Genomic DNA, 9,358 nt, shown 5'->3' with positions numbered 1-9,358 from the left:
TAGGAGTCTATCCGTTCTCCATCTGTACCCTTGGAGCTGGTCCTCGCCACAACATGCGGGCTGTTCTCCCCGTGACACCACGTGGTGCAGCCTGCTGATTGTTTACACTGCATACTATCGCACACAAAGAGCTGTTATAGCACACCATGATTAAGACATACACGTGAGACAAAAGAAAATGGCGATAATAGAAAGAGGATGCTTATTTGGCAGCCTGATTGGAAGAGTTTTGGCTCTGCACACTGCTGCTTGTTGGCAATGCCACAGTGGAGTGATGAGTAACCTTGGAGAGTATAGGGGAAGGTCAGAGAAGAGAGGAGATGGAGATGATGGAGTGGACAGGAGGGCAAGAAGAGGATGGAGAGTGGTGATTATCATTCTTTTTTTTTTTTCCATCTTGGGTAATGGCCAGACAGTTAATTACCGAGGGTATTTCCATGTCACTCAGTTAAGAATGTATTGAAGAATGTCTTTAAAAGAAACACAGGAATATGGGATTTGTCTACATCAGCAGAGCCAAATTAGATGAAATTAAAGACCAAACAAGAGCTAAGCCCTTAATAAGGGAGTTTAAACTAACAGAATTAGGATTAAATGAGCCATTACACTCACTTGCTTGCCTTGTCAAGAGAACAGCACAACAAGCACATAGGGGGTGAAAAAGGAGGGGTGAAGTGGGTGGAGGACTTAACGGGAAGATAAAAAGTACAAAAGTGGGTTTGAGGAGCAGAGGAGAGGAGGAGGGAGAGGTGTAGGTATGGAAGCAGAGAGGCAGAGTGAAGGAAGGAGGGAGAGGTGGTGGGAGGAGAGGAGAGATGTGGAAGGAGGGGAAGGGGAGGAGGGATGACAAAGGGTGACAGCTGTGACACTAATCCTATCCATCCTCTTGCACACATACACACACATGTGCAAGCTCCTCCAATCAGAGCGTGCAATCGTTTGTTCACTTTCTTGTGGCTCAGCTTCCTCAAAGCCGTATTAGTTGTTGTTCTCCGGAGACAGGGCACCAATTACTGTGATCCGGACTTAAACTGGCCTCTCAATGAAGCAGGGCTAGTCAGGGTATTAGCACTGGTGTTAATATGATCTAAGGTGGGAGCTTGCCTTTCAGTGCCCCCTCCGAGTGGAATGAAGCAGGACGCTGATTAACGACGTGGCGCGCCATAGCTTGTCATGTCGCCAATCGCAATTCACTAAGGGAGTGTGCTACGTGTGCACAAGCCGGCACACACACAAGGCTGTAATGCATGGATAGACAGACAGAGAGGAACGTGGACAGACACACACCTCGAGTGGTCTGACAGAAGAGATCAGACAGATAAAAGGGCATGGTCCAGTGGGTTCCAGTCAGGAGGCAGACCTTGCCAAAGAATATTCCAGTCATGTTGAATAGGAGCAGTAAAGGGGAACACTATAATAGGTTGGGAGGGGTGTGTGAGTGAGAGAGAGGCTAGAGACAGACAAACAGACAGATAGCGAGAAAGAGAGACAGAGGTGGCATGGAAGTTTGCCATGTAAATGAGCTAAACCAGACGTCCCAAACATGTTGATGGCACAAACTGATGTGGCCTGCATGAGACACACTAACACACAAATGCACACACATACACACTTCTAAGCAGTGTGCGCAGCATGAGCCCTGTGGTCTCTCCATTATCACAGGGGTGAGAGGCACTGACATCAAAGCAGATGCCCGATTTCACTTCTTCAGGGTGTCCGCTGTGCAGCTGTCAGCGATCCAATCCCAGCCCTGTTACCTGCTTCATTGGACAGGGTCAAAGGTCAGGCCTGGGATGACTGCTTGCAACTGGGCTGAGATGACCTGCCACCGTGTTTCTGAGTGCTTTTAAAATCTATTAGCACCCCTGGCAAGTCAACGGGTGCCATCAGAAGTCGTTCAATCACAGGAAGATTATGGAGTGAGCATCGCTGTGTTGAGATTTGAGGGCGTGGTAGTCTTTTTTTTCCCACAAGAAAGCCTGACTTCAGAAAATTAGCCGCCAACAGGCCATGTATCAAACTAGTCAAATCGACCAAATCAATTTTGCAACTCATTCAATTATTCATGAATTCCTGCTTTGAGGCGTTTTGCTAACATAGAGTCAAATAAGCCAAACACTTTGCATTGTGCCATTAGTGTTGCTGTCATAAGCAGCATTTCATAGTTGGAGTACCATTGTTGTGTCTAGCCCCTTGACATCCATTAGAAAGAAAATTGCACCCTTCCTTTCTTTGCAAATTCTAGTAATTAGCATTAAGTAGATATGTTGGGCGTTGCCAAGGACTTTCCAGTGCTGAATAGACTCTGGGGGAGGAGAGTGGGGGGCACTCATGAGATCAAGCCACAACAAGAGTCAAATCATATTTCACACATTTTCTGATCCATCGTGCCAACCACAGGTTTCACATGAGAGACTTTCACTGTTTGTTACATATTCTCACGTATCCATGTGAGAAGCTGCCGTGTTGATGAGTTTAGTCTGGTTTATTTTCTCTCAACAGAGTGAGTCATGTAAATATCAATTCTGAGATCTTCTCTGTTCTTTGATCAAATATGTGCAGCTCTTCCGGCGTCTACAGGGTGTTAGTTTTCAAACATGTGTGCAGGTCCTGTGTCCTGTCATGCCTTGCTTTTAAATATTAATTACCTCCAGCTGCGAAGATGTGTAGGGGGAGAGGATGCGGGACGGAAGGAGGGAGAAAAATAAATGAATACATGCCCCCCTTTACCCCCTCCTCTCCCCCCAGGGTTTGTCTGTCTGGAGAAACATCAGACTGAGAAGAGATAGACGGAGGGACAGGAAAAAGATGGCGTGATTTAGACATAAACGAAGAGAGTGCTCGCTAAGACAAATGGACTGATAGGGTTGGGAATTACAGGAACACGGTAGTGAGACATTATACGGGTCAATGGATAATGAAAGTGTGTGTGGGGGGGGGTCTGAGGAACAAGGTAATCCTGATGGGGGGTAGATGATCAGGCCCCCTACAGAGTGAATTATTCATAGAAATATCCTTCCTGCCAGCACAATTTGCCCTAAATTCACCCAAATTCATAATTTATTTGCACGCCTCTCCATACATTTGGTTTGGTCCTAGACTGATGCTGTCCATCTATACCTGGTGTCTTTGCTGTGTCTCTCCTTCACTCCTTCCCCTCTTCCTCTCTCTGGTAGGGTCATACTTAATGCATGAGCCTGTTGCAGTGAGACAAGTCTCAGACCCACTTTGTCGCTACATCAGAAAAATACCACAAATCATGTGAAATAATACCTGTTTCTGCTCTGTGCTACGATTCACTTTGTAATGCAGACATGTCTGGCATCATTCGCCACGGCGAAGATTGCATTTCTTATGATCCATTTTTCACATGTTCTCAAAGTGTTTCTACTCATGAGCTGAGCCTTAATAATAGGAACTGTCCAAAACCAATGAGGGCCCATTTTCCTGTCACCTTTTTATCTACTCTCTCAACCCCCTTGGTAGCTGGCACTAAAAGCTTTTTTCCATTTCCCTCTGATCACTTTTCACAATATATTTTAGTCCCACCTCCTTGCCTCTCCTCCGTCTCTCTCTATATTGAACACTTTGTTCTCAACTACTGTGGTAGCACTCTGGCTTGGAACAAGACTAGGCAACAAGACTAATTAATTAATTCATTTTGCAACTTTAATGGATAATGGGCTTTATGGCACAGTGGGAAACCAATATCTCCCTCATGCCACTACTCTTTGTTTACACAAACTTGTGCTTCAAGACCGATGATCCATGGTCAACACCAAATGGAAATTTACCAGCAGAAAAAACTGCAGTGCTTCAGCTTATCTGGAATCAGGGTACACAGACAGCACATTTATCAATACCACTATTAGCATAAGCTCAGCGGTTAGATACTGCAGCGATAGAATACACGCCATATTTCCCTCCTTTTCTACGGGTTTCCTGCACTCTTTCTCTGTGAAGGGTTAGGGGTTAATATTGGAGTGACACAAAGCTGGAGAAAATAAAGGTTGTCAGAGGAGCCGTAAGGGCAACCGCACACTCTTGCTCTATCCTGGTTGCCATGACAACAGGGTCTCCACACAGCATCCCCCATTGTACATACAAATTCAGTTATTCACACACATGGACACTAACGGGTTTGCGGTATCACTTACATATGCCCACGCACGTACACATGCTCACTCATTTGCTGGTGCACACTGACAGGCCGTCCCTCAAACACACACACACAAACACACACACACACACACACACACACACACACACATTCATGTGTAAGAACTACACATACTAGATGTCTTCACATCTGTATGTACACATAGCCTACTTAAATCAATATTTGCAACATCGATATTGCCATGTTGATGTGACACCAACAACATCATAATTAATGTTGTTCCAGGACCATCAACACAACTGACCAATCACGCTGTTGTGATGACATAGCTTTATGACTTGGGGGAAAATGTTGTAATTTATTGTACTCGGAACTCAGAAAAAAACAACTTCCAACAAGGAAAAGTACAAGGAAACCGTCATTCAAATCGGAATTCCAAGTCAGAAACTCAGGCAAAATCTGAGTTCTCCGACAGAAACACACCTAATGTCACAACAATATGATGGCAGAAACAGAGAGCAGTAAGCAGTAAGCAGAATTATTTTTTCATACATTTTTACTTAATGTGGTTTTTGTGTTATGAAAAATGCTGTAACAATTTTGTAGTTGCCATTTTCATTCAGCTAATTTGTGGTTGATGTCTTCGCAAGCATACGGTTCTACTCCTCCCATCTGTTTTAAAGTATGTTATGTCTCTTAAATCAATGTTTCTCTTCACTAATGGCACTGTGGCATTGAAATAGGCCCTGAGTAGATGCTTGTGAAGTTTAGAGGCCTGCCATACACATACAGTGTGCTGCCGGTGTCCATGTTTTACCGAGGAGATACACCGGGACAAATTTAGACATTAATTATGATGTCATAGGAACAACACCAGTACAGTAATATCAGATTGTGTGTGGACACATATGGCATACAAGAAACACTCAGACTTGGCAGAAAGTGTTAAAATCACATTCAAACTTATCCAACTTAAAGTGATGATAAAAAAAAAAAACAGAAGCGTATGATTCCCAAAGCCCTTTACAATTCTCTACTCTTGCTTTCTCTCTCCTTTGTACACCAATAAATGCGTGCAGTCATCCCTCCCATTGCCAAGACTACAAAAGGAGCTACCTCTGGCGTGATTTATTTATTGATGTTTTTTCCCCTTAAGACACAATGGCAACGGTAGAATAAAAGAAGTGGTGAATAATTCAAAAAGAAGGGAGTGGACTCATTAAGACATCCGTGAGGGATGGAGAAAGAGAGGAAAGGTGGATGGAGGGAGGGAAGGACGGAAGAAGGAAAAATGACAAAGAGAAAGAAGGGCAACACCGGCGGGAGATCAAAGGGGGGGCTTGACAACCACGTCGGCAAGAAAAAGTCTAAAAAATTCATTGAAAGTCCAAACAAAGAGAGAACGAGGGTGGAAAGAATAAATAGAAAGGCGTGAAATGTGATTTTTTTTAAAAAGGTGAGACACAGAAGGCAAATTGTGAAGTGAAAAGAGAAAGATATGGTCATGGGATCACTGACCAGTAAAAGCTCTGTAACCATCAAAAACAGGGGTGTTACCCTAATGTAATAGTGTATCAGGGTGTGTGCGTGTGTGTGTGTGTGTGTGTGTGTGTGTGTGTGTGTGTGTGTGTGTGTGTGTGTGTGTGTGTGTGTGTGTGTGTGTGTGTGTGTGTGTGTGTGTGTGAGTGTGCGTGCGTGCGTGCGTGCGTGCGTGCGTGCGTGTGTGTGTTGGTGTGCATGTGAGTCCATGTGTGTTACTCTCTGTATCAGTAAAGATCAGCCAGTGTGTCAGCAGGTCAGCTAATCTCTCTTGTCAGCTAATGGAGCTAGTCCTGCAGATGGAGTGCTGTCTCCAGCTCTCTCTGCTTCTAGCATATTAGCCACTGCTCACTTAAGCCCATAACCGATAAGGTAATTTGTTTATGGCTTCAGTCATTTGGTCACATGAAATGAAGATGTATGGCATAAATGGAAAAAAAATGGAGCAGAATGGCCAATTTGTGCGTTTATATTGGTCAAATTGTAGACTTTTGTTTTGGAAGATTAAATGGATCCAACATGTTGGCAGTGCTGTTGTATTTAATTTGAATTTCAGTAAATTGCATTGCAGTAAATATGGTAACAAAGCACACTGTTCTAGCAAAAAATAAAACACAGACAATAACAAGTGGTAAAAGAATCTAGTATTTTCTGTAAAATAAATGAAAAACATATCTGTATGTATACACTGTATGTTCGCACACACAAAGCAAAACTCTCCTTGCACTGCTTTACTCCTGCCTGTGGGCACCATTTGCTTCATTAGCAGCAGCATCAGTCATATTCTGTGGCTACAGCACAAAGCACGCTAATTACGGACACACCATTGGTGTCATGCAGAAAATATAACGTGATGCATACAAATACCCCTATGTACTCTTCACATCCTTGCAGGCACATTGTTATGCACTCTGTGTACAGTAGGAACATTCAATAATGAACACATGCAGGTTATGAAGATAATTTGTGCAGCAGTATGGCGTAGTGTCCATACAGTACAGAGTTAATGGCATTTGGCCGAGTAAAGAGGGGCAATCATTACATCATGAAATTACGTGGAAGAGCTATTAGGAGTGACCTTTTCTCTTTCCCCTCCCTACTTCCTTTTCTGTCTCCTGTCTGCTTTGTCTTACGCTCCCTGCTTTCTCTCTCTCTTTATCTCTCTCACTCAGCCTCTCCCATTTTCTCGTCCTACTCTAGAGCCAACAGCCTCGCTTGTGTTTTTTTTATTTATTATTTTCACAAGAATTTTGACTTTCAATTACACTTTCTGTTTCTTTGTACCTTTCTGACGACAAACGATGTTTGGGAAGTGAAGCTTAGTGGAAGTTTGTCAGTAAACCTGTTTTTCATGCAGCCATTCATCCCTCAGGAGGATAAAATAGAGGGTGATCAGATGGGTCAAAAGGAAATTTTCCTGGCTGTGTGTAATGTGTGTGTGTGTGTGTGTGTGTGTGTGTGTGTGTGTGTGTGTGTGTGTGTGTGTGTGTGTGTGTGTGTGTGTACTAGCACAGCCCTCGGGAATCAAAATGGAGCCAGACTGGCCAGTAGAAAGAAGCTGACATCGGTATAGGATCCGTCAGTTTTAGCCCTGAAACCAGATGCAGTAGCTTAACACTGTTAGAGATGACAAATCAGCTACAACAACATAAACACTATGCAACAGCACCGTAGGGAAATCAGCCACTGTAGCAGATGCTTGAATATCTATACCATTGCATATATATAACAGCACAAATCATGACTTTATGGTGTTTTTTTCTCCATACAGGCAGCCAAACATAAATAGCAGAAACCAGTGTAAAGCAAAAGCCTTAAAGAGAAAGCTAAAAAATACCTCATGAGCCTCAGGTTTGAATGTATATCTACATTGCGTTTGTGTCTGGGTTGCATCAAGTGTGCAGGTGGGGGTAGGTCTGTGTCAGTTGTTGCAGGTAGTAATGTCTGATGAAGGGTTGTGCAGTCCAGCATTCAGCAGACAGATAGGAGGAGGAGGGAGTGGTCCCTCGGGTCAGGTGATAAGTGGCCCATATAGCGCTGGAGGACACAGCTGCCAGCGGCTCGTGTGACATGCAAGGACACGTGGCCACCTCCTCAGGGAGAGCAGACACGCCACACCCTGAAGAGAGGGGCAGAGTGTGTATATGTGACCTATGACCTCATCACAACAGGTTAGATACTATTCCAGAGAGAAAAGCATTCCTACTGAAGAGATATCACATCTAAAATTAGCTTATTGTGAAACTGTGACATGTCTGTTTTTCCAAGAAATGTCTGTGTCTATTTTCCAGGTTGTTAAACACAGGTGCTTTCTCCCCCCCCCCCATATTTAAAAAAAAAAAGGTAATTATTGCCTCCAAGCTTCCTTAAAGGCAGCATATTGCTAAGATTTAGACTTAGAAACATTTGTCAAGGTCTCTTTAGGTTGGATGTAATCCTGTCTTTTCACCACTTCAGGGAAATGAGCTGCTGGCAAGGCAAGGTCACACTCAGTGCTTTGCTAACACATTTGCATGGAAGAGCCCCAGAGGCTCAACAACTGTGGGAAAGTGGCTGGATATCCTTTTTAGCCTTGTACTGTGCTTGTGGAGACATGAAGGAGTCACACATGAAATTACAAATAGCTCATGACTGAAAACAAACACAGACAGGCTTGCACCAATGTATGTACAGCACAAACACACATTCAATGATATCATTGTTTCATTAATCAAAGCAATACATTTTCAACCAGAAAAACAGCACATGAATAACCAATCAGATATCACAAGTTGACTGAATTGCAGTTTTTGCAAAACAGCTCACAGAATCTGGTGATTGGCATCTTTAAAATGATTAACCAGCTCCGACAACAGCTTCTTGGCAATCCCATTAACTTTGTTAGAAGTTGCAAAAGCAGCACTTCTCCTTAAGTGCTCCTCATCTAATCAAATACAAGGTCTTCTGGGGATGAGGCAGGAGATGTAATGCTCCTAAACAGTTAGTAAATGCCTATGAAGTGCAAAAGGAGTGGAAAGAGAGGGGGCCATGGTGTGCGTATGGACGAGACGAAAAGAGCGGGAAAAAACAGGAATTAGTGTGTTTTGTGCAGGCTTATATGTAGTAGATCTCCTGAAACAGTCAATCACAACCCCATAATCTGTGGAACAATTTATCTCATAACATATCCAGCACTCTCAATCTTCTGTCAGGATACAACTAAACTGACATTTTCTACATTTTTAAATTTGAAGTGCTAATGTTCTGAATGAACCATTTCATTGTTTTCTTTGTTGTCTAGGTATATCAGTGTTTTTTATCTACTGTGTGTTTGCCATAGTCAAGATTTCTGAACTTCTAATGTCAGCAAAATTCCAGTGATGGAGTTAAAGGGAATTCATTTGTATTACAAAAATCTACATTTTCATCTTAGTTAATCACTTCTCTCTGTGAACAGGCTCTCTACTAATCACTCACAGTGGTAAATAAGTTCATATAAACATTGGGCCAGATGCAAGAAACACTTGTACGCACAGAATCGTTCTTAAATCATGCGTACGAGTGATTTACGAGGATTTGACGCATTCACCAATTTCCTCGTATTTTGGATTTTCTCTTAGGTACGAACAAAACTTACAAGTGGTGCACACCTGTCGTACCTGTCACGCACAACCAACCTGTCGTTCTCCAAAGCAGTAAAACATGATTGTTGCTGTCTGG

Source organism: Scomber scombrus, chromosome 10, assembly GCF_963691925.1.
Source record: "Scomber scombrus chromosome 10, fScoSco1.1, whole genome shotgun sequence".
Classification (NCBI taxonomy): Eukaryota; Metazoa; Chordata; class Actinopteri; order Scombriformes; family Scombridae; genus Scomber; species Scomber scombrus.
This window is presented reverse-complemented; position numbering follows the sequence as displayed.